The following is a 26,456-nucleotide window of genomic DNA, read 5'->3' on the forward strand; positions in this document are numbered from 1 at the left end:
GCCAAGACTGCGTGGGATACCATTTCTGCCTCTGTGCTGTGCTGAGTGTTAGGTGGAAACAAATTCAGCAGAGGCCTTTTGCCAGCATCTGGCTGCCAATGTCTGCACGCAGGAGCTCTGGTCAATAACGGTACATCTGCAGCAGCAGCTGGAGATGTCCGTGGCAATCATCTGGAAGCACAGCTGTGAGCAGATGCTGTGCTGGACCATTTCCATGGCTCACTCCAGGGTGTGGGAAATGGGGTGTCCCTGCAGCAAGACTCTGACTGAGCGCTTCTGGCTGTTCAGGATAAAAAACATCCCTACAGGAACGAAAAGCTCATCTTCCCATGTTGCCGGGTTAAGAAATGGGGCTTCTTCCAAGTCTGTCAGTAGCTCCTCTGCAACATCAGGGAATCCTTCAGTGTGTTCTTCAGGAACCTTGTCATAATTCTTCCCTAAGTTAGATTTAAAAAAGGATGTTACACCTATGAATGTGTATTTCTCATGAATAACCCGGGGAAAAGGAGTGCTCATTCTTCTCAAGGCTGTAGAGTCTTATTACTCACACCTGAGGTACCAGCTTGGAAGCAGCATGGTAACTGCCTCCAGCTCTGGGTCTTGAAGAGCACTCTCTTCGTCCATAACTAAGCACACACCCAAAAGAAGTTGCCATCACATTTACCTCTCTCATGGTCGCACCTCAAATCCTGGATGTGGAAGGTACTGACAGGACACACACAGGTGCTTCTGTATTCTCACAGCTGCAGAGGGGTCTGGCTGCCCTTGGGACACTGAGCTGGCAGCTCTCACATGAAGTGCAAAGCCATGGTGTGCCCACACGACCTGTGGCTAGGTCAGCCCTGGAGCCAGGCCGGGAGGCTGGATTACCAGAGGTGAGCGATGGACAACCAGAGCTGAGTGACGAATAACCGGCTGCCAGTGATGAATAACCAGTGCTAGCGATGGAGAACCGGTGCTGAGGTTCTGGGCTTGAACTGCCCCTTCCCACCTCCTTGCTCTTTAGAACCCTCTGCCCATGCTGCACCCTAAAGCAGCTGCAGCCCCTCACTCCTGCCCTGCTGTGTCTGCCCCAGTGCCCACAGCGTGGTGGCCTCCTGGCTCAGCCAGCCCTAGTCCTGGCCCCGCTGCTGCCAGCCAGGGCTGTGTGCTGGCCCCTGCCTGCCTACCTGCTCCCTGCCCAGCTGTCGGAGCACTCTGGGCATTCTGGGTTTGCAGGGCCAGGAGAAAGAGGAGCAGGAGGCAGTGCCTCAGGGCCATGATCTCCCCTGCTCGCAACATTCTGCTGCTGCTGCTGCAGTGTTGCCGAGAGCGAGCACTGAACAACACAGTGGAGCTTTGGAAGCTCACATCAAACAGAGCTCTGTGACCTCATGACATAGTGGTGTCTCTGAACTCCCCAATTTATGCCCACATTGCCTGTGAATTCTGTATTGAATTTCCTTATTTTACACAGGAATGGAAGGATTAAAACAGAGAAGGTTCGATATATTTTGGGAGCAGCACTCTGCATAGGAATGAAGAGGCACTCATGTCTTATTCCTCACAAATGCACTCATGTCTTATTCCTCACAAATCCCCTAGTCGAAGCCCTCTGTGAAGGCTGCTATAAAAAAAAACAGATGGAAGAGTCTTTCTTTTGTACTATTTTTCTTTTACCGAATTCTGGAAAGTAACCTGCTTTCCCCACTTCTTCTGCTACAGTTTCATGACCTTTGATGGCAGCACTGCTTCCATCCTCCACTCTCATGCAAACATGGGTGTGCAGTGCTTATGCTTCTTTCTCGTTGATTCCCTTGTCACTTCCAATCCCACTTCAAGCTCACTAAAGGAATCCTGAGCCAAGATCCTTTTTCCCTTTGAGGCAGATGTAGCCCATGTGCCAGCATCAGGCCTGGTGTCCTGTAGAGTGACCCACAGTCAAAGCCCCACACTCCTGCTGAGAACACCAGGGTGCCAGGGGTGCACCTCTAGAACCTTCCTGTGTCTGGGTCAATGCAAGTGGCACAAGTAAATACCACACGTGCCCCAGATCCCTCAAGCCCTCCTCCAGAGGCCCTGAGCTCCCTCCTGCTTGTCCTCAGGCACCATGAGGAACTGCCATGGGACACACACAAATGTGCCGGCTGCTGCAGATTACAGCTAACACGGCCTTTTAGCCGAACAGCTCTTGTGGGAAGGAAATATTCAGGCTCTCCAAGGCTCATAAGCAGTCTCCAGCTGACAAGCTGCAGCAACTCGGCCAATGCCGTGCTCTGGAATCAGGCACAGATGGCTGCTCACATTGAAGGCTGCAGCAGATAATGAGCAGAGGGCCGTAGCAGGCTGCAGGGTGTCTTGGTCACATCTCCTAATCAGAAGCCAGGCAGGCTGCCGAGCTGCCTCGGCGTTGGGTCTGAGCGCCACCCCGGGCCCTCCATTGCTGCCCGAGGGGAGGCACCGATGAACACTGCGGTTCTTTGTTCCTAACTGGTCATTCACCCGGGCTCTCCCTTAGCGCACTCCGCGGCATTGTGCTGCTCGGCGGCTCGTCAGCAGCTGTGGGAGCAGTGTCCCCAGAGCAGCTGTGGTGCTGCTGAAGCCGCCTGCCGCGTGTGGCACGGCAGGGAGGCAGCGCTGCCCGCAGCCCGCGGCCTCCTTGCCCCCCGCTGCCGCCATTTCGCAGAGGGGCCGTGAGGGGCGGGCACGGGGCTGTGGGGCTGTGCCGGCCCCGCTTCCCGGGCCGCAGCTCCAGCTGCTCCCGCTGGCTCGGAGCGGCCCCGCTCCGGCCCGAGGCCCGAGGCGCCTGTCCCGGGCCCGAGTGGCCGCTGTCGGGCCGCTGCAGGAGAGCTCCCCGGCAGCCGTGTCCCGGCTGCAGAGAACGGCTGCCGGGCCAGTTCGCCTGGGAGCCTGAGCTGAGCATGGCACACGGAGCGGAGCCGAGAAATAGAGACAGAACGGACGGGGACAGGAAACAGAACGGAGAGACAACGAGAGCAAAGGGTGGCAGGGAACGGGAGCAGAGCTGCGGGAAGGGGCAGCGGGGAAAGAGGAAGAGCCGCAGAATGAGCAGGAGGGAGCAGGAGAGAGCGAAGTCTGGGCTAGGGCAGGATGGAGACTCTTGAAGAAGTTTTGGAGGGATAGCAAGATAGGGAGTAGGAGAGAACAGGGATATAGCGATCAGCCACGGGACTTACAACTGGACAGAGCAACACAGAAGGAGAAACCCAGGTGTGGTTTTTGCTGCAGCCCGTTTAATCCAGAGGTGTTTTTCAGCTGCAGTGGCATGTCAGCTCCCTCGAAGCAGCTGAGGCATTTCAGAAATGGCACTGCAGGGCATAACCATGCATATGTCCCACAGCTCTCAGTTCACATGTGCATGTGCAGGACTGCCAGTGTGCATGTCCATATGAGAAGAGTTTGTGAGGCTTGATTCAAGGGCTGAGGCACAGCTCTCTTCTGAAAAGAGCCTTGGGCAGCCCTCTCAGGAGGTGGGTATCTCAGAGGCTGCTGAGAGGCCCATGAGAGACAGCCCAGAGGTGGAGCTGGAGCTGCTGTGGAGAGGAGAGAGACAAGGGTGAGGAGCTCTGTGGTTCCTTGCCACCACTCCAAAGGGAATAGCAGTGTCTTGCGACAGTCTTTAACGCCTGAGGCAGAAGTAGAAGAAACCCTCCAAAAGCCCACAGGGTGCAGAGATGCCTTCAAGCATCTCTCTGGCAATTGCTGCTGGCAATATCCTCCCCACACACTGCAGGCAACAGTCAGCCTCAGAGAGCTGTGCTGCGTTTCTTGGGCAGCAGCTTTGCTGCACTCTCACCTCCAGCTTTGGCTGTAGATGGCCGAGCTGGAGCAGCCATGGGGAAAGGCCTGCAGGCCCACAGTGAATCTGAGTCGTGAGCCCAGGAGAGCAGTTTCCCTGGCGCGTTGGTTTCTTGCAGTTCCCTGCTTTCTGCATGTGAGACGGGCACTCAGTCAATTCTTTCCTTCTGGAAAGCCTCCTTCTTTACAATCCTACATTCCAGTCTTAATCTCCCTGGACCAAAATTTAAGTCCCAAAACAGCAGTTAAGGAGCCACACACAATCTGCAACTGCCACCCTCGCTCAAGCAAAACACCACAGCATGCTTCCTGTGTTTTGTTCCACCTTTGGCTTTCTTCCCATAGCGAGTGGGAAAAGAGTGTCATTTTTATTATAATTGGTGTCTCTGTTATCAAAATACGTTTTAGTAATGTTCATGACTAAGATCACATTCCTTCCCCTCAGTATCTTGCAAAGCCTGGTTCCAGCTTTTTGGTCCTTGATCCTCTTTGAGCTCACTGGGGAGGGGACTGCCGCATCTCCCATGATCTAAGTAACCATCTCTGGTCTCCTTGACATGCTGAACACAGGACAGCCATCCTTCCCAGAACATCTTCCCTCTTGGCCCAGACCTTCCTGATTCGGGGCAACATCCCAAATGAGCTCCTAGAGAAGTTTTTGCATGGCACTCCTCACCAGCATGTCCTTATTCTGGTGCAGTAAAGCCTTGTTAATGGGCGCTGCTGGGAAAGCAGGCTGAGGCTGGCACAAACAGGTCCTGCACTGCAGTGGTAGTTTCTCAGAGCTCCTGTCCCACCCCCAGCCCTGCTCCAATCTCCCTGCATTCTACCCCAACAGAAACAGCCACTACACACAAGAATTTACTGCTTTTGGAAACAGATTTATTTTTCACAATTATCCACTAATACAAAGTATCACTACCATCATCACTAAAAGTGTCACTATCACTATCACTAAAATAAGCACGGTCCTCTAATACTAAGTATCGCTATCACAATCAATGTCACTAAAAGAATCACTATCACTATCTATCACTATCACTATCTATCACTGTCACTATCACTATCATTAAAAGAATCCTTATTACTATAACTATCACTATCACTGGCAGAATCGCTCTATCACTATCACTATCACTACCACTACCACTATCACTATCCCTATCACTATCACCACCACTCTCACTATCACTATCACTAATCTTCATCTTCAAAGATGAAATATTCCTGCTGGTACTGGTTGCAGGGGCACCAGGAGGCTGTGGGCAGAGGAGACTCCAGGGAAATCCAGTGGTCCCGTGAAGTAGCCCCCTCAGCCAGAGCACAGCTGGGACACGTGGTCTGAGGTGACAGGTCTGCTTTCATGTTCTTGTATAGTTGGGCCAGCTCTGCTGCAAAGATCTCAGGAAACAGGCGGCAGCTGTCCCTGAACCCGTTGGCTTGGGGTCCCATGCCGCTTCCTGGACCTTCTCCTGACTCTGTTTCATCTCTAAGCAGGCCACGGCTCTCCCAGGAAGAGTCCCAGTCCTGTCCTGATGCCTCTATGTCTTCCTGGGCTCTCCTGTAAGAACCGATTTTCAAGAAGAGTCCTCATAGATAGGAATTTGGAGCACAGTTAACCTGCACTGCAGTGATTTCCACAGAGCTGCCTGGGCACTCCAGCATGGTGCAAACACTTCTTTGCCAATGGTAGCAATGAATAACTCACATGTCTCTCTTGGGCAGCTGACACATGAGGATGTAACAAACTGCTGCTGCAAGGAGCAGCACAGCCAAGACTGCAAGAGATGCTAGGAGGTACTTCTTGCTGAATTCCCACTGTCCAGCAGCTGACCCTGGCAGGAGAAAAGAGAATGTGAGAGACAATGTTTGCACTCTGCACAGAGGGATAATCCCACAGTGTGCTTCACATGCCCGAGAATTATTGTCTTCAGAGATTTCTTCCTCTGGCTCTGGTGTCTCAGCATCAGGGACCAAGAGGTTCTCATGGGGAAGAGCCCAGTGTGTGCCGGGTAGCAGCACTGCCCCTGTCTTTTCCTCTGGGCTGCAGGCGCGGGCTGTGTGCTGGGCAGCTGCAATTCATCCATGGAGAGCACTGCAGGGATACAGCAGAAATGCTGCTCTTCTTCCAAGACAGCATTGCCCAAGCACTCACCGGAATATTCCTCAGGCATAGCGAGTTTGCTGGTGTCCTGTATTGGTTGGCTTTCTTCATCTGAGCCTGGGACACTGTCATTTTCTTTCACAGGGAGGGTCTCTTGCACAGTCTCAGAATCTGTCTCTACACAAAACACATTGGACACTTTAACCAGAAGCCACTGCCCCTTACCACAAGCATGGTACCACTACCATGGCCTGGGAATTCTGGCAAGTGGCAGTGAGGAGCCTGCTGTGCCCAAAGACAAGAGGAATCCATAGACGAGGTTTTTGCAATGCAACATGAAATGCAGATCCAAACCACCCAAGACTTAATCAACCAAATGACCCAGAGAAAGAATGCCTTCTGGTTCATACTCATACTTGAGGTCCAGCTTCAACCCATCCCTGAGCCTGAGGTAGGGCAGGGGCAGCCAAGACTGCGTGGGATACCATTTCTGCCTCTGTGCTGTGCTGAGTGTTAGGTGGAAACAAATTCAGCAGAGGCCTTTTGCCAGCATCTGGCTGCCAATGTCTGCACGCAGGAGCTCTGGTCAATAACGGTACATCTGCAGCAGCAGCTGGAGATGTCCGTGGCAATCATCTGGAAGCACAGCTGTGAGCAGATGCTGTGCTGGACCATTTCCATGGCTCACTCCAGGGTGTGGGAAATGGGGTGTCCCTGCAGCAAGACTCTGACTGAGCGCTTCTGGCTGTTCAGGATAAAAAACATCCCTACAGGAACGAAAAGCTCATCTTCCCATGTTGCCGGGTTAAGAAATGGGGCTTCTTCCAAGTCTGTCAGTAGCTCCTCTGCAACATCAGGGAATCCTTCAGTGTGTTCTTCAGGAACCTTGTCATAATTCTTCCCTAAGTTAGATTTAAAAAAAGGATGTTACACCTATGAATGTGTATTTCTCATGAATAACCCGGGGAAAAGGAGTGCTCATTCTTCTCAAGGCTGTAGAGTCTTATTACTCACACCTGAGGTACCAGCTTGGAAGCAGCATGGTAACTGCCTCCAGCTCTGGGTCTTGAAGAGCACTCTCTTCGTCCATAACTAAGCACACACCCAAAAGAAGTTGCCATCACATTTACCTCTCTCATGGTCGCACCTCAAATCCTGGATGTGGAAGGTACTGACAGGACACACACAGGTGCTTCTGTATTCTCACAGCTGCAGAGGGGTCTGGCTGCCCTTGGGACACTGAGCTGGCAGCTCTCACATGAAGTGCAAAGCCATGGTGTGCCCACACGACCTGTGGCTAGGTCAGCCCTGGAGCCAGGCCGGGAGGCTGGATTACCAGAGGTGAGCGATGGACAACCAGAGCTGAGTGACGAATAACCGGCTGCCAGTGATGAATAACCAGTGCTAGCGATGGAGAACCGGTGCTGAGGTTCTGGGCTTGAACTGCCCCTTCCCACCTCCTTGCTCTTTAGAACCCTCTGCCCATGCTGCACCCTAAAGCAGCTGCAGCCCCTCACTCCTGCCCTGCTGTGTCTGCCCCAGTGCCCACAGCGTGGTGGCCTCCTGGCTCAGCCAGCCCTAGTCCTGGCCCCGCTGCTGCCAGCCAGGGCTGTGTGCTGGCCCCTGCCTGCCTACCTGCTCCCTGCCCAGCTGTCGGAGCACTCTGGGCATTCTGGGTTTGCAGGGCCAGGAGAAAGAGGAGCAGGAGGCAGTGCCTCAGGGCCATGATCTCCCCTGCTCGCAACATTCTGCTGCTGCTGCTGCAGTGTTGCCGAGAGCGAGCACTGAACAACACAGTGGAGCTTTGGAAGCTCACATCAAACAGAGCTCTGTGACCTCATGACATAGTGGTGTCTCTGAACTCCCCAATTTATGCCCACATTGCCTGTGAATTCTGTATTGAATTTCCTTATTTTACACAGGAATGGAAGGATTAAAACAGAGAAGGTTCGATATATTTTGGGAGCAGCACTCTGCATAGGAATGAAGAGGCACTCATGTCTTATTCCTCACAAATGCACTCATGTCTTATTCCTCACAAATCCCCTAGTCGAAGCCCTCTGTGAAGGCTGCTATAAAAAAAAACAGATGGAAGAGTCTTTCTTTTGTACTATTTTTCTTTTACCGAATTCTGGAAAGTAACCTGCTTTCCCCACTTCTTCTGCTACAGTTTCATGACCTTTGATGGCAGCACTGCTTCCATCCTCCACTCTCATGCAAACATGGGTGTGCAGTGCTTATGCTTCTTTCTCGTTGATTCCCTTGTCACTTCCAATCCCACTTCAAGCTCACTAAAGGAATCCTGAGCCAAGATCCTTTTTCCCTTTGAGGCAGATGTAGCCCATGTGCCAGCATCAGGCCTGGTGTCCTGTAGAGTGACCCACAGTCAAAGCCCCACACTCCTGCTGAGAACACCAGGGTGCCAGGGGTGCACCTCTAGAACCTTCCTGTGTCTGGGTCAATGCAAGTGGCACAAGTAAATACCACACGTGCCCCAGATCCCTCAAGCCCTCCTCCAGAGGCCCTGAGCTCCCTCCTGCTTGTCCTCAGGCACCATGAGGAACTGCCATGGGACACACACAAATGTGCCGGCTGCTGCAGATTACAGCTAACACGGCCTTTTAGCCGAACAGCTCTTGTGGGAAGGAAATATTCAGGCTCTCCAAGGCTCATAAGCAGTCTCCAGCTGACAAGCTGCAGCAACTCGGCCAATGCCGTGCTCTGGAATCAGGCACAGATGGCTGCTCACATTGAAGGCTGCAGCAGATAATGAGCAGAGGGCCGTAGCAGGCTGCAGGGTGTCTTGGTCACATCTCCTAATCAGAAGCCAGGCAGGCTGCCCAGCTGCCTCGGCGTTGGGTCTGAGCGCCACCCCGGGCCCTCCATTGCTGCCCGAGGGGAGGCACCGATGAACACTGCGGTTCTTTGTTCCTAACTGGTCATTCACCCGGGCTCTCCCTTAGCGCACTCCGCGGCATTGTGCTGCTCGGCGGCTCGTCAGCAGCTGTGGGAGCAGTGTCCCCAGAGCAGCTGTGGTGCTGCTGAAGCCGCCTGCCGCGTGTGGCACGGCAGGGAGGCAGCGCTGCCCGCAGCCCGCGGCCTCCTTGCCCCCCGCTGCCGCCATTTCGCAGAGGGGCCGTGAGGGGCGGGCACGGGGCTGTGGGGCTGTGCCGGCCCCGCTTCCCGGGCCGCCGCTCCAGCTGCTCCCGCTGGCTCGGAGCGGCCCCGCTCCGGCCCGAGGCCCGAGGCGCCTGTTCCGGGCCCGACTGGCCGCTGTCGGGCCGCTGCAGGAGAGCTCCCCGGCAGCCGTGTCCCGGCTGCAGAGAACGGCTGCCGGGCCAGTTCGCCTGGGAGCCTGAGCCGAGCATGGCACACGGAGCGGAGCCGAGAAATAGAGACAGAACGGACGGGGACAGGAAACAGAACGGAGAGACAACGAGAGCAAAGGGTGGCAGGGAACGGGAGCAGAGCTGCGGGAAGGGGCAGCGGGGAAAGAGGAAGAGCCGCAGAATGAGCAGGAGGGAGCAGGAGAGAGCGAAGTCTGGGCTAGGGCAGGATGGAGACTCTTGAAGAAGTTTTGGAGGGATAGCAAGATAGGGAGTAGGAGAGAACAGGGATATAGCGATCAGCCACGGGACTTACAACTGGACAGAGCAACACAGAAGGAGAAACCCAGGTGTGGTTTTTGCTGCAGCCCGTTTAATCCAGAGGTGTTTTTCAGCTGCAGTGGCATGTCAGCTCCCTCGAAGCAGCTGAGGCATTTCAGAAATGGCACTGCAGGGCATAACCATGCATATGTCCCACAGCTCTCAGTTCACATGTGCATGTGCAGGACTGCCAGTGTGCATGTCCATATGAGAAGAGTTTGTGAGGCTTGATTCAAGGGCTGAGGCACAGCTCTCTTCTGAAAAGAGCCTTGGGCAGCCCTCTCAGGAGGTGGGTATCTCAGAGGCTGCTGAGAGGCCCATGAGAGACAGCCCAGAGGTGGAGCTGGAGCTGCTGTGGAGAGGAGAGAGACAAGGGTGAGGAGCTCTGTGGTTCCTTGCCACCACTCCAAAGGGAATAGCAGTGTCTTGCGACAGTCTTTAACGCCTGAGGCAGAAGTAGAAGAAACCCTCCAAAAGCCCACAGGGTGCAGAGATGCCTTCAAGCATCTCTCTGGCAATTGCTGCTGGCAATATCCTCCCCACACACTGCAGGCAACAGTCAGCCTCAGAGAGCTGTGCTGCGTTTCTTGGACAGCAGCTTTGCTGCACTCTCACCTCCAGCTTTGGCTGTAGATGGCCGAGCTGGAGCAGCCATGGGGAAAGGCCTGCAGGCCCACAGTGAATCTGAGTCGTGAGCCCAGGAGAGCAGTTTCCCTGGCGCGTTGGTTTCTTGCAGTTCCCTGCTTTCTGCATGTGAGACGGGCACTCAGTCAATTCTTTCCTTCTGGAAAGCCTCCTTCTTTACAATCCTACATTCCAGTCTTAATCTCCCTGGACCAAAATTTAAGTCCCAAAACAGCAGTTAAGGAGCCACACACAATCTGCAACTGCCACCCTCGCTCAAGCAAAACACCACAGCATGCTTCCTGTGTTTTGTTCCACCTTTGGCTTTCTTCCCATAGCGAGTGGGAAAAGAGTGTCATTTTTATTATAATTGGTGTCTCTGTTATCAAAATACGTTTTAGTAATGTTCATGACTAAGATCACATTCCTTCCCCTCAGTATCTTGCAAAGCCTGGTTCCAGCTTTTTGGTCCTTGATCCTCTTTGAGCTCACTGGGGAGGGGACTGCCGCATCTCCCATGATCTAAGTAACCATCTCTGGTCTCCTTGACATGCTGAACACAGGACAGCCATCCTTCCCAGAACATCTTCCCTCTCGGCCCAGACCTTCCTGATTCGGGGCAACATCCCAAATGAGCTCCTAGAGAAGTTTTTGCATGGCACTCCTCACCAGCATGTCCTTATTCTGGTGCAGTAAAGCCTTGTTAATGGGCGCTGCTGGGAAAGCAGGCTGAGGCTGGCACAAACAGGTCCTGCACTGCAGTGGTAGTTTCTCAGAGCTCCTGTCCCACCCCCAGCCCTGCTCCAATCTCCCTGCATTCTACCCCAACAGAAACAGCCACTACACACAAGAATTTACTGCTTTTGGAAACAGATTTATTTTTCACAATTATCCACTAATACAAAGTATCACTACCATCATCACTAAAAGTGTCACTATCACTATCACTAAAATAAGCACGGTCCTCTAATACTAAGTATCGCTATCACAATCAATGTCACTAAAAGAATCACTATCACTATCTATCACTATCACTATCTATCACTGTCACTATCACTATCATTAAAAGAATCCTTATTACTATAACTATCACTATCACTGGCAGAATCGCTCTATCACTATCACTATCACTACCACTACCACTATCACTATCCCTATCACTATCACCACCACTCTCACTATCACTATCACTAATCTTCATCTTCAAAGATGAAATATTCCTGCTGGTACTGGTTGCAGGGGCACCAGGAGGCTGTGGGCAGAGGAGACTCCAGGGAAATCCAGTGGTCCCGTGAAGTAGCCCCCTCAGCCAGAGCACAGCTGGGACACGTGGTCTGAGGTGACAGGTCTGCTTTCATGTTCTTGTATAGTTGGGCCAGCTCTGCTGCAAAGATCTCAGGAAACAGGCGGCAGCTGTCCCTGAACCCGTTGGCTTGGGGTCCCATGCCGCTTCCTGGACCTTCTCCTGACTCTGTTTCATCTCTAAGCAGGCCACGGCTCTCCCAGGAAGAGTCCCAGTCCTGTCCTGATGCCTCTATGTCTTCCTGGGCTCTCCTGTAAGAACCGATTTTCAAGAAGAGTCCTCATAGATAGGAATTTGGAGCACAGTTAACCTGCACTGCAGTGATTTCCACAGAGCTGCCTGGGCACTCCAGCATGGTGCAAACACTTCTTTGCCAATGGTAGCAATGAATAACTCACATGTCTCTCTTGGGCAGCTGACACATGAGGATGTAACAAACTGCTGCTGCAAGGAGCAGCACAGCCAAGACTGCAAGAGATGCTAGGAGGTACTTCTTGCTGAATTCCCACTGTCCAGCAGCTGACCCTGGCAGGAGAAAAGAGAATGTGAGAGACAATGTTTGCACTCTGCACAGAGGGATAATCCCACAGTGTGCTTCACATGCCCGAGAATTATTGTCTTCAGAGATTTCTTCCTCTGGCTCTGGTGTCTCAGCATCAGGGACCAAGAGGTTCTCATGGGGAAGAGCCCAGTGTGTGCCGGGTAGCAGCACTGCCCCTGTCTTTTCCTCTGGGCTGCAGGCGCGGGCTGTGTGCTGGGCAGCTGCAATTCATCCATGGAGAGCACTGCAGGGATACAGCAGAAATGCTGCTCTTCTTCCAAGACAGCATTGCCCAAGCACTCACCGGAATATTCCTCAGGCATAGCGAGTTTGCTGGTGTCCTGTATTGGTTGGCTTTCTTCATCTGAGCCTGGGACACTGTCATTTTCTTTCACAGGGAGGGTCTCTTGCACAGTCTCAGAATCTGTCTCTACACAAAACACATTGGACACTTTAACCAGAAGCCACTGCCCCTTACCACAAGCATGGTACCACTACCATGGCCTGGGAATTCTGGCAAGTGGCAGTGAGGAGCCTGCTGTGCCCAAAGACAAGAGGAATCCATAGACGAGGTTTTTGCAATGCAACATGAAATGCAGATCCAAACCACCCAAGACTTAATCAACCAAATGACCCAGAGAAAGAATGCCTTCTGGTTCATACTCATACTTGAGGTCCAGCTTCAACCCATCCCTGAGCCTGAGGTAGGGCAGGGGCAGCCAAGACTGCGTGGGATACCATTTCTGCCTCTGTGCTGTGCTGAGTGTTAGGTGGAAACAAATTCAGCAGAGGCCTTTTGCCAGCATCTGGCTGCCAATGTCTGCACGCAGGAGCTCTGGTCAATAACGGTACATCTGCAGCAGCAGCTGGAGATGTCCGTGGCAATCATCTGGAAGCACAGCTGTGAGCAGATGCTGTGCTGGACCATTTCCATGGCTCACTCCAGGGTGTGGGAAATGGGGTGTCCCTGCAGCAAGACTCTGACTGAGCGCTTCTGGCTGTTCAGGATAAAAAACATCCCTACAGGAACGAAAAGCTCATCTTCCCATGTTGCCGGATTAAGAAATGGGGCTTCTTCCAAGTCTGTCAGTAGCTCCTCTGCAACATCAGGGAATCCTTCAGTGTGTTCTTCAGGAACCTTGTCATAATTCTTCCCTAAGTTAGATTTTAAAAAGGATGTTACACCTATGAATGTGTATTTCTCATGAATAACCCGGGGAAAAGGAGTGCTCATTCTTCTCAAGGCTGTAGAGTCTTATTACTCACACCTGAGGTACCAGCTTGGAAGCAGCATGGTAACTGCCTCCAGCTCTGGGTCTTGAAGAGCACTCTCTTCGTCCATAACTAAGCACACACCCAAAAGAAGTTGCCATCACATTTACCTCTCTCATGGTCGCACCTCAAATCCTGGATGTGGAAGGTACTGACAGGACACACACAGGTGCTTCTGTATTCTCACAGCTGCAGAGGGGTCTGGCTGCCCTTGGGACACTGAGCTGGCAGCTCTCACATGAAGTGCAAAGCCATGGTGTGCCCACACGACCTGTGGCTAGGTCAGCCCTGGAGCCAGGCCGGGAGGCTGGATTACCAGAGGTGAGCGATGGACAACCAGAGCTGAGTGACGAATAACCGGCTGCCAGTGATGAATAACCAGTGCTAGCGATGGAGAACCGGTGCTGAGGTTCTGGGCTTGAACTGCCCCTTCCCACCTCCTTGCTCTTTAGAACCCTCTGCCCATGCTGCACCCTAAAGCAGCTGCAGCCCCTCACTCCTGCCCTGCTGTGTCTGCCCCAGTGCCCACAGCGTGGTGGCCTCCTGGCTCAGCCAGCCCTAGTCCTGGCCCCGCTGCTGCCAGCCAGGGCTGTGTGCTGGCCCCTGCCTGCCTACCTGCTCCCTGCCCAGCTGTCGGAGCACTCTGGGCATTCTGGGTTTGCAGGGCCAGGAGAAAGAGGAGCAGGAGGCAGTGCCTCAGGGCCATGATCTCCCCTGCTCGCAACATTCTGCTGCTGCTGCTGCAGTGTTGCCGAGAGCGAGCACTGAACAACACAGTGGAGCTTTGGAAGCTCACATCAAACAGAGCTCTGTGACCTCATGACATAGTGGTGTCTCTGAACTCCCCAATTTATGCCCACATTGCCTGTGAATTCTGTATTGAATTTCCTTATTTTACACAGGAATGGAAGGATTAAAACAGAGAAGGTTCGATATATTTTGGGAGCAGCACTCTGCATAGGAATGAAGAGGCACTCATGTCTTATTCCTCACAAATGCACTCATGTCTTATTCCTCACAAATCCCCTAGTCGAAGCCCTCTGTGAAGGCTGCTATAAAAAAAAACAGATGGAAGAGTCTTTCTTTTGTACTATTTTTCTTTTACCGAATTCTGGAAAGTAACCTGCTTTCCCCACTTCTTCTGCTACAGTTTCATGACCTTTGATGGCAGCACTGCTTCCATCCTCCACTCTCATGCAAACATGGGTGTGCAGTGCTTATGCTTCTTTCTCGTTGATTCCCTTGTCACTTCCAATCCCACTTCAAGCTCACTAAAGGAATCCTGAGCCAAGATCCTTTTTCCCTTTGAGGCAGATGTAGCCCATGTGCCAGCATCAGGCCTGGTGTCCTGTAGAGTGACCCACAGTCAAAGCCCCACACTCCTGCTGAGAACACCAGGGTGCCAGGGGTGCACCTCTAGAACCTTCCTGTGTCTGGGTCAATGCAAGTGGCACAAGTAAATACCACACGTGCCCCAGATCCCTCAAGCCCTCCTCCAGAGGCCCTGAGCTCCCTCCTGCTTGTCCTCAGGCACCATGAGGAACTGCCATGGGACACACACAAATGTGCCGGCTGCTGCAGATTACAGCTAACACGGCCTTTTAGCCGAACAGCTCTTGTGGGAAGGAAATATTCAGGCTCTCCAAGGCTCATAAGCAGTCTCCAGCTGACAAGCTGCAGCAACTCGGCCAATGCCGTGCTCTGGAATCAGGCACAGATGGCTGCTCACATTGAAGGCTGCAGCAGATAATGAGCAGAGGGCCGTAGCAGGCTGCAGGGTGTCTTGGTCACATCTCCTAATCAGAAGCCAGGCAGGCTGCCCAGCTGCCTCGGCGTTGGGTCTGAGCGCCACCCCGGGCCCTCCATTGCTGCCCGAGGGGAGGCACCGATGAACACTGCGGTTCTTTGTTCCTAACTGGTCATTCACCCGGGCTCTCCCTTAGCGCACTCCGCGGCATTGTGCTGCTCGGCGGCTCGTCAGCAGCTGTGGGAGCAGTGTCCCCAGAGCAGCTGTGGTGCTGCTGAAGCCGCCTGCCGCGTGTGGCACGGCAGGGAGGCAGCGCTGCCCGCAGCCCGCGGCCTCCTTGCCCCCCGCTGCCGCCATTTCGCAGAGGGGCCGTGAGGGGCGGGCACGGGGCTGTGGGGCTGTGCCGGCCCCGCTTCCCGGGCCGCCGCTCCAGCTGCTCCCGCTGGCTCGGAGCGGCCCCGCTCCGGCCCGAGGCCCGAGGCGCCTGTTCCGGGCCCGACTGGCCGCTGTCGGGCCGCTGCAGGAGAGCTCCCCGGCAGCCGTGTCCCGGCTGCAGAGAACGGCTGCCGGGCCAGTTCGCCTGGGAGCCTGAGCCGAGCATGGCACACGGAGCGGAGCCGAGAAATAGAGACAGAACGGACGGGGACAGGAAACAGAACGGAGAGACAACGAGAGCAAAGGGTGGCAGGGAACGGGAGCAGAGCTGCGGGAAGGGGCAGCGGGGAAAGAGGAAGAGCCGCAGAATGAGCAGGAGGGAGCAGGAGAGAGCGAAGTCTGGGCTAGGGCAGGATGGAGACTCTTGAAGAAGTTTTGGAGGGATAGCAAGATAGGGAGTAGGAGAGAACAGGGATATAGCGATCAGCCACGGGACTTACAACTGGACAGAGCAACACAGAAGGAGAAACCCAGGTGTGGTTTTTGCTGCAGCCCGTTTAATCCAGAGGTGTTTTTCAGCTGCAGTGGCATGTCAGCTCCCTCGAAGCAGCTGAGGCATTTCAGAAATGGCACTGCAGGGCATAACCATGCATATGTCCCACAGCTCTCAGTTCACATGTGCATGTGCAGGACTGCCAGTGTGCATGTCCATATGAGAAGAGTTTGTGAGGCTTGATTCAAGGGCTGAGGCACAGCTCTCTTCTGAAAAGAGCCTTGGGCAGCCCTCTCAGGAGGTGGGTATCTCAGAGGCTGCTGAGAGGCCCATGAGAGACAGCCCAGAGGTGGAGCTGGAGCTGCTGTGGAGAGGAGAGAGACAAGGGTGAGGAGCTCTGTGGTTCCTTGCCACCACTCCAAAGGGAATAGCAGTGTCTTGCGACAGTCTTTAACGCCTGAGGCAGAAGTAGAAGAAACCCTCCAAAAGCCCACAGGGTGCAGAGATGCCTTCAAGCATCTCTCTGGCAATTGCTGCTGGCAATATCCTCCCCACACACTGCAGGCAACAGTCAGCCTCAGAGAGCTGTGCTGCGTTTCTTGGACAGCAGCTTTGCTGCACTCTCACCTCCAGCTTTGGCTGTAGATGGCCGAGCTGGAGCAGCCATGGGGAAAGGCCTGCAGGCCCACAGTGAATCTGAGTCGTGAGCCCAGGAGAGCAGTTTCCCTGGCGCGTTGGTTTCTTGCAGTTCCCTGCTTTCTGCATGTGAGACGGGCACTCAGTCAATTCTTTCCTTCTGGAAAGCCTCCTTCTTTACAATCCTACATTCCAGTCTTAATCTCCCTGGACCAAAATTTAAGTCCCAAAACAGCAGTTAAGGAGCCACACACAATCTGCAACTGCCACCCTCGCTCAAGCAAAACACCACAGCATGCTTCCTGTGTTTTGTTCCACCTTTGGCTTTCTTCCCATAGCGAGTGGGAAAAGAGTGTCATTTTTATTATAATTGGTGTCTCTGTTATCAAAATACGTTTTAGTAATGTTCATGACTAAGATCACATTCCTTCCCCTCAGTATCTTGCAAAGCCTGGTTCCAGCTTTTTGGTCCTTGATCCTCTTTGAGCTCACTGGGGAGGGGACTGCCGCATCTCCCATGATCTAAGTAACCATCTCTGGTCTCCTTGACATGCTGAACACAGGACAGCCATCCTTCCCAGAACATCTTCCCTCTCGGCCCAGACCTTCCTGATTCGGGGCAACATCCCAAATGAGCTCCTAGAGAAGTTTTTGCATGGCACTCCTCACCAGCATGTCCTTATTCTGGTGCAGTAAAGCCTTGTTAATGGGCGCTGCTGGGAAAGCAGGCTGAGGCTGGCACAAACAGGTCCTGCACTGCAGTGGTAGTTTCTCAGAGCTCCTGTCCCACCCCCAGCCCTGCTCCAATCTCCCTGCATTCTACCCCAACAGAAACAGCCACTACACACAAGAATTTACTGCTTTTGGAAACAGATTTATTTTTCACAATTATCCACTAATACAAAGTATCACTACCATCATCACTAAAAGTGTCACTATCACTATCACTAAAATAAGCACGGTCCTCTAATACTAAGTATCGCTATCACAATCAATGTCACTAAAAGAATCACTATCACTATCTATCACTATCACTATCTATCACTGTCACTATCACTATCATTAAAAGAATCCTTATTACTATAACTATCACTATCACTGGCAGAATCGCTCTATCACTATCACTATCACTACCACTACCACTATCACTATCCCTATCACTATCACCACCACTCTCACTATCACTATCACTAATCTTCATCTTCAAAGATGAAATATTCCTGCTGGTACTGGTTGCAGGGGCACCAGGAGGCTGTGGGCAGAGGAGACTCCAGGGAAATCCAGTGGTCCCGTGAAGTAGCCCCCTCAGCCAGAGCACAGCTGGGACACGTGGTCTGAGGTGACAGGTCTGCTTTCATGTTCTTGTATAGTTGGGCCAGCTCTGCTGCAAAGATCTCAGGAAACAGGCGGCAGCTGTCCCTGAACCCGTTGGCTTGGGGTCCCATGCAGCTTCCTGGACCTTCTCCTGACTCTGTTTCATCTCTAAGCAGGCCACGGCTCTCCCAGGAAGAGTCCCAGTCCTGTCCTGATGCCTCTATGTCTTCCTGGGCTCTCCTGTAAGAACCGATTTTCAAGAAGAGTCCTCATAGATAGGAATTTGGAGCACAGTTAACCTGCACTGCAGTGATTTCCACAGAGCTGCCTGGGCACTCCAGCATGGTGCAAACACTTCTTTGCCAATGGTAGCAATGAATAACTCACATGTCTCTCTTGGGCAGCTGACACATGAGGATGTAACAAACTGCTGCTGCAAGGAGCAGCACAGCCAAGACTGCAAGAGATGCTAGGAGGTACTTCTTGCTGAATTCCCACTGTCCAGCAGCTGACCCTGGCAGGAGAAAAGAGAATGTGAGAGACAATGTTTGCACTCTGCACAGAGGGATAATCCCACAGTGTGCTTCACATGCCCGAGAATTATTGTCTTCAGAGATTTCTTCCTCTGGCTCTGGTGTCTCAGCATCAGGGACCAAGAGGTTCTCATGGGGAAGAGCCCAGTGTGTGCCGGGTAGCAGCACTGCCCCTGTCTTTTCCTCTGGGCTGCAGGCGCGGGCTGTGTGCTGGGCAGCTGCAATTCATCCATGGAGAGCACTGCAGGGATACAGCAGAAATGCTGCTCTTCTTCCAAGACAGCATTGCCCAAGCACTCACCGGAATATTCCTCAGGCATAGCGAGTTTGCTGGTGTCCTGTATTGGTTGGCTTTCTTCATCTGAGCCTGGGACACTGTCATTTTCTTTCACAGGGAGGGTCTCTTGCACAGTCTCAGAATCTGTCTCTACACAAAACACATTGGACACTTTAACCAGAAGCCACTGCCCCTTACCACAAGCATGGTACCACTACCATGGCCTGGGAATTCTGGCAAGTGGCAGTGAGGAGCCTGCTGTGCCCAAAGACAAGAGGAATCCATAGACGAGGTTTTTGCAATGCAACATGAAATGCAGATCCAAACCACCCAAGACTTAATCAACCAAATGACCCAGAGAAAGAATGCCTTCTGGTTCATACTCATACTTGAGGTCCAGCTTCAACCCATCCCTGAGCCTGAGGTAGGGCAGGGGCAGCCAAGACTGCGTGGGATACCATTTCTGCCTCTGTGCTGTGCTGAGTGTTAGGTGGAAACAAATTCAGCAGAGGCCTTTTGCCAGCATCTGGCTGCCAATGTCTGCACGCAGGAGCTCTGGTCAATAACGGTACATCTGCAGCAGCAGCTGGAGATGTCCGTGGCAATCATCTGGAAGCACAGCTGTGAGCAGATGGCTCACAGCACAGATCCATGGCTCACTCCAGGGTGTGGGAAATGGGGTGTCCCTGCAGCAAGACTCTGACTGAGCGCTTCTGGCTGTTCAGGATAAAAAACATCCCTACAGGAACGAAAAGCTCATCTTCCCATGTTGCCGGGTTAAGAAATGGGGCTTCTTCCAAGTCTGTCAGTAGCTCCTCTGCAACATCAGGGAATCCTTCAGTGTGTTCTTCAGGAACCTTGTCATAATTCTTCCCTAAGTTAGATTTAAAAAAGGATGTTACACCTATGAATGTGTATTTCTCATGAATAACCCGGGGAAAAGGAGTGCTCATTCTTCTCAAGGCTGTAGAGTCTTATTACTCACACCTGAGGTACCAGCTTGGAAGCAGCATGGTAACTGCCTCCAGCTCTGGGTCTTGAAGAGCACTCTCTTCGTCCATAACTAAGCACACACCCAAAAGAAGTTGCCATCACATTTACCTCTCTCATGGTCGCACCTCAAATCCTGGATGTGGAAGGTACTGACAGGACACACACAGGTGCTTCTGTATTCTCACAGCTGCAGAGGGGTCTGGCTGCCCTTGGGACACTGAGCTGGCAGCTCTCACATGAAGTGCAAAGCCATGGTGTGCCCACACGACCTGTGGCTAGGTCAGCCCTGGAGCCAGGCCGGGAGGCTGGATTACCAGAGGTGAGCGATGGACAACCAGAGCTGAGTGACGAATAACCGGCTGCCAGTGATGAATAACCAGTGCTAGCGATGGAGAACCGGTGCTGAGGTTCTGGGCTTGAACTGCCCCTTCCCACCTCCTTGCTCTTTAGAACCCTCTGCCCATGCTGCACCCTAAAGCAGCTGCAGCCCCTCACTCCTGCCCTGCTGTGTCTGCCCCAGTGCCCACAGCGTGGTGGCCTCCTGGCTCAGCCAGCCCTAGTCCTGGCCCCGCTGCTGCCAGCCAGGGCTGTGTGCTGGCCCCTGCCTGCCTACCTGCTCCCTGCCCAGCTGTCGGAGCACTCTGGGCATTCTGGGTTTGCAGGGCCAGGAGAAAGAGGAGCAGGAGGCAGTGCCTCAGGGCCATGATCTCCCCTGCTCGCAACATTCTGCTGCTGCTGCTGCAGTGTTGCCGAGAGCGAGCACTGAACAACACAGTGGAGCTTTGGAAGCTCACATCAAACAGAGCTCTGTGACCTCATGACATAGTGGTGTCTCTGAACTCCCCAATTTATGCCCACATTGCCTGTGAATTCTGTATTGAATTTCCTTATTTTACACAGGAATGGAAGGATTAAAACAGAGAAGGTTCGATATATTTTGGGAGCAGCACTCTGCATAGGAATGAAGAGGCACTCATGTCTTATTCCTCACAAATGCACTCATGTCTTATTCCTCACAAATCCCCTAGTCGAAGCCCTCTGTGAAGGCTGCTATAAAAAAAAACAGATGGAAGAGTCTTTCTTTTGTACTATTTTTCTTTTACCGAATTCTGGAAAGTAACCTGCTTTCCCCACTTCTTCTGCTACAGTTTCATGACCTTTGATGGCAGCACTGCTTCCATCCTCCACTCTCATGCAAACATGGGTGTGCAGTGCTTATGCTTCTTTCTCGTTGATTCCCTTGTCACTTCCAATCCCACTTCAAGCTCACTAAAGGAATCCTGAGCCAAGATCCTTTTTCCCTTTGAGGCAGATGTAGCCCATGTGCCAGCATCAGGCCTGGTGTCCTGTAGAGTGACCCACAGTCAAAGCCCCACACTCCTGCTGAGAACACCAGGGTGCCAGGGGTGCACCTCTAGAACCTTCCTGTGTCTGGGTCAATGCAAGTGGCACAAGTAAATACCACACGTGCCCCAGATCCCTCAAGCCCTCCTCCAGAGGCCCTGAGCTCCCTCCTGCTTGTCCTCAGGCACCATGAGGAACTGCCATGGGACACACACAAATGTGCCGGCTGCTGCAGATTACAGCTAACACGGCCTTTTAGCCGAACAGCTCTTGTGGGAAGGAAATATTCAGGCTCTCCAAGGCTCATAAGCAGTCTCCAGCTGACAAGCTGCAGCAACTCGGCCAATGCCGTGCTCTGGAATCAGGCACAGATGGCTGCTCACATTGAAGGCTGCAGCAGATAATGAGCAGAGGGCCGTAGCAGGCTGCAGGGTGTCTTGGTCACATCTCCTAATCAGAAGCCAGGCAGGCTGCCGAGCTGCCTCGGCGTTGGGTCTGAGCGCCACCCCGGGCCCTCCATTGCTGCCCGAGGGGAGGCACCGATGAACACTGCGGTTCTTTGTTCCTAACTGGTCATTCACCCGGGCTCTCCCTTAGCGCACTCCGCGGCATTGTGCTGCTCGGCGGCTCGTCAGCAGCTGTGGGAGCAGTGTCCCCAGAGCAGCTGTGGTGCTGCTGAAGCCGCCTGCCGCGTGTGGCACGGCAGGGAGGCAGCGCTGCCCGCAGCCCGCGGCCTCCTTGCCCCCCGCTGCCGCCATTTCGCAGAGGGGCCGTGAGGGGCGGGCACGGGGCTGTGGGGCTGTGCCGGCCCCGCTTCCCGGGCCGCAGCTCCAGCTGCTCCTGCTGGCTCGGAGCGGCCCCGCTCCGGCCCGAGGCCCGAGGCGCCTGTCCCGGGCCCGAGTGGCCGCTGTCGGGCCGCTGCAGGAGAGCTCCCCGGCAGCCGTGTCCCGGCTGCAGAGAACGGCTGCCGGGCCAGTTCGCCTGGGAGCCTGAGCCGAGCATGGCACACGGAGCGGAGCCGAGAAATAGAGACAGAACGGACGGGGACAGGAAACAGAACGGAGAGACAACGAGAGCAAAGGGTGGCAGGGAACGGGAGCAGAGCTGCGGGAAGGGGCAGCGGGGAAAGAGGAAGAGCCGCAGAATGAGCAGGAGGGAGCAGGAGAGAGCGAAGTCTGGGCTAGGGCAGGATGGAGACTCTTGAAGAAGTTTTGGAGGGATAGCAAGATAGGGAGTAGGAGAGAACAGGGATATAGCGATCAGCCACGGGACTTACAACTGGACAGAGCAACACAGAAGGAGAAACCCAGGTGTGGTTTTTGCTGCAGCCCGTTTAATCCAGAGGTGTTTTTCAGCTGCAGTGGCATGTCAGCTCCCTCGAAGCAGCTGAGGCATTTCAGAAATGGCACTGCAGGGCATAACCATGCATATGTCCCACAGCTCTCAGTTCACATGTGCATGTGCAGGACTGCCAGTGTGCATGTCCATATGAGAAGAGTTTGTGAGGCTTGATTCAAGGGCTGAGGCACAGCTCTCTTCTGAAAAGAGCCTTGGGCAGCCCTCTCAGGAGGTGGGTATCTCAGAGGCTGCTGAGAGGCCCATGAGAGACAGCCCAGAGGTGGAGCTGGAGCTGCTGTGGAGAGGAGAGAGACAAGGGTGAGGAGCTCTGTGGTTCCTTGCCACCACTCCAAAGGGAATAGCAGTGTCTTGCGACAGTCTTTAACGCCTGAGGCAGAAGTAGAAGAAACCCTCCAAAAGCCCACAGGGTGCAGAGATGCCTTCAAGCATCTCTCTGGCAATTGCTGCTGGCAATATCCTCCCCACACACTGCAGGCAACAGTCAGCCTCAGAGAGCTGTGCTGCGTTTCTTGGACAGCAGCTTTGCTGCACTCTCACCTCCAGCTTTGGCTGTAGATGGCCGAGCTGGAGCAGCCATGGGGAAAGGCCTGCAGGCCCACAGTGAATCTGAGTCGTGAGCCCAGGAGAGCAGTTTCCCTGGCGTGTTGGTTTCTTGCAGTTCCCTGCTTTCTGCATGTGAGACGGGCACTCAGTCAATTCTTTCCTTCTGGAAAGCCTCCTTCTTTACAATCCTACATTCCAGTCTTAATCTCCCTGGACCAAAATTTAAGTCCCAAAACAGCAGTTAAGGAGCCACACACAATCTGCAACTGCCACCCTCGCTCAAGCAAAACACCACAGCATGCTTCCTGTGTTTTGTTCCACCTTTGGCTTTCTTCCCATAGCGAGTGGGAAAAGAGTGTCATTTTTATTATAATTGGTGTCTCTGTTATCAAAATACGTTTTAGTAATGTTCATGACTAAGATCACATTCCTTCCCCTCAGTATCTTGCAAAGCCTGGTTCCAGCTTTTTGGTCCTTGATCCTCTTTGAGCTCACTGGGGAGGGGACTGCCGCATCTCCCATGATCTAAGTAACCATCTCTGGTCTCCTTGACATGCTGAACACAGGACAGCCATCCTTCCCAGAACATCTTCCCTCTCGGCCCAGACCTTCCTGATTCGGGGCAACATCCCAAATGAGCTCCTAGAGAAGTTTTTGCATGGCACTCCTCACCAGCATGTCCTTATTCTGGTGCAGTAAAGCCTTGTTAATGGGCGCTGCTGGGAAAGCAGGCTGAGGCTGGCACAAACAGGTCCTGCACTGCAGTGGTAGTTTCTCAGAGCTCCTGTCCCACCCCCAGCCCTGCTCCAATCTCCCTGCATTCTACCCCAACAGAAACAGCCACTACACACAAGAATTTACTGCTTTTGGAAACAGATTTATTTTTCACAATTATCCACTAATACAAAGTATCACTACCATCATCACTAAAAGTGTCACTATCACTATCACTAAAATAAGCACGGTCCTCTAATACTAAGTATCGCTATCACAATCAATGTCACTAAAAGAATCACTATCACTATCTATCACTATCACTATCTATCACTGTCACTATCACTATCATTAAAAGAATCCTTATTACTATAACTATCACTATCACTGGCAGAATCGCTCTATCACTATCACTATCACTACCACTACCACTATCACTATCCCTATCACTATCACCACCACTCTCACTATCACTATCACTAATCTTCATCTTCAAAGATGAAATATTCCTGCTGGTACTGGTTGCAGGGGCACCAGGAGGCTGTGGGCAGAGGAGACTCCAGGGAAATCCAGTGGTCCCGTGAAGTAGCCCCCTCAGCCAGAGCACAGCTGGGACACGTGGTCTGAGGTGACAGGTCTGCTTTCATGTTCTTGTATAGTTGGGCCAGCTCTGCTGCAAAGATCTCAGGAAACAGGCGGCAGCTGTCCCTGAACCCGTTGGCTTGGGGTCCCATGCCGCTTCCTGGACCTTCTCCTGACTCTGTTTCATCTCTAAGCAGGCCACGGCTCTCCCAGGAAGAGTCCCAGTCCTGTCCTGATGCCTCTATGTCTTCCTGGGCTCTCCTGTAAGAACCGATTTTCAAGAAGAGTCCTCATAGATAGGAATTTGGAGCACAGTTAACCTGCACTGCAGTGATTTCCACAGAGCTGCCTGGGCACTCCAGCATGGTGCAAACACTTCTTTGCCAATGGTAGCAATGAATAACTCACATGTCTCTCTTGGGCAGCTGACACATGAGGATGTAACAAACTGCTGCTGCAAGGAGCAGCACAGCCAAGACTGCAAGAGATGCTAGGAGGTACTTCTTGCTGAATTCCCACTGTCCAGCAGCTGACCCTGGCAGGAGAAAAGAGAATGTGAGAGACAATGTTTGCACTCTGCACAGAGGGATAATCCCACAGTGTGCTTCACATGCCCGAGAATTATTGTCTTCAGAGATTTCTTCCTCTGGCTCTGGTGTCTCAGCATCAGGGACCAAGAGGTTCTCATGGGGAAGAGCCCAGTGTGTGCCGGGTAGCAGCACTGCCCCTGTCTTTTCCTCTGGGCTGCAGGCGCGGGCTGTGTGCTGGGCAGCTGCAATTCATCCATGGAGAGCACTGCAGGGATACAGCAGAAATGCTGCTCTTCTTCCAAGACAGCATTGCCCAAGCACTCACCGGAATATTCCTCAGGCATAGCGAGTTTGCTGGTGTCCTGTATTGGTTGGCTTTCTTCATCTGAGCCTGGGACACTGTCATTTTCTTTCACAGGGAGGGTCTCTTGCACAGTCTCAGAATCTGTCTCTACACAAAACACATTGGACACTTTAACCAGAAGCCACTGCCCCTTACCACAAGCATGGTACCACTACCATGGCCTGGGAATTCTGGCAAGTGGCAGTGAGGAGCCTGCTGTGCCCAAAGACAAGAGGAATCCATAGACGAGGTTTTTGCAATGCAACATGAAATGCAGACCCAAACCACCCAAGACTTAATCAACCAAATGACCCAGAGAAAGAATGCCTTCTGGTTCATACTCATACTTGAGGTCCAGCTTCAACCCATCCCTGAGCCTGAGGTAGGGCAGGGGCAGCCAAGACTGCGTGGGATACCATTTCTGCCTCTGTGCTGTGCTGAGTGTTAGGTGGAAACAAATTCAGCAGAGGCCTTTTGCCAGCATCTGGCTGCCAATGTCTGCACGCAGGAGCTCTGGTCAATAACGGTACATCTGCAGCAGCAGCTGGAGATGTCCGTGGCAATCATCTGGAAGCACAGCTGTGAGCAGATGGCTCACAGCACAGATCCATGGCTCACTCCAGGGTGTGGGAAATGGGGTGTCCCTGCAGCAAGACTCTGACTGAGCGCTTCTGGCTGTTCAGGATAAAAAACATCCCTACAGGAACGAAAAGCTCATCTTCCCATGTTGCCGGGTTAAGAAATGGGGCTTCTTCCAAGTCTGTCAGTAGCTCCTCTGCAACATCAGGGAATCCTTCAGTGTGTTCTTCAGGAACCTTGTCATAATTCTTCCCTAAGTTAGATTTAAAAAAGGATGTTACACCTATGAATGTGTATTTCTCATGAATAACCCGGGGAAAAGGAGTGCTCATTCTTCTCAAGGCTGTAGAGTCTTATTACTCACACCTGAGGTACCAGCTTGGAAGCAGCATGGTAACTGCCTCCAGCTCTGGGTCTTGAAGAGCACTCTCTTCGTCCATAACTAAGCACACACCCAAAAGAAGTTGCCATCACATTTACCTCTCTCATGGTCGCACCTCAAATCCTGGATGTGGAAGGTACTGACAGGACACACACAGGTGCTTCTGTATTCTCACAGCTGCAGAGGGGTCTGGCTGCCCTTGGGACACTGAGCTGGCAGCTCTCACATGAAGTGCAAAGCCATGGTGTGCCCACACGACCTGTGGCTAGGTCAGCCCTGGAGCCAGGCCGGGAGGCTGGATTACCAGAGGTGAGCGATGGACAACCAGAGCTGAGTGACGAATAACCGGCTGCCAGTGATGAATAACCAGTGCTAGCGATGGAGAACCGGTGCTGAGGTTCTGGGCTTGAACTGCCCCTTCCC

The sequence above is a fragment of the Melospiza melodia genome, chromosome Z, assembly GCF_035770615.1.
Source record: "Melospiza melodia melodia isolate bMelMel2 chromosome Z, bMelMel2.pri, whole genome shotgun sequence".
NCBI lineage: Eukaryota > Metazoa > Chordata > Aves > Passeriformes > Passerellidae > Melospiza > Melospiza melodia.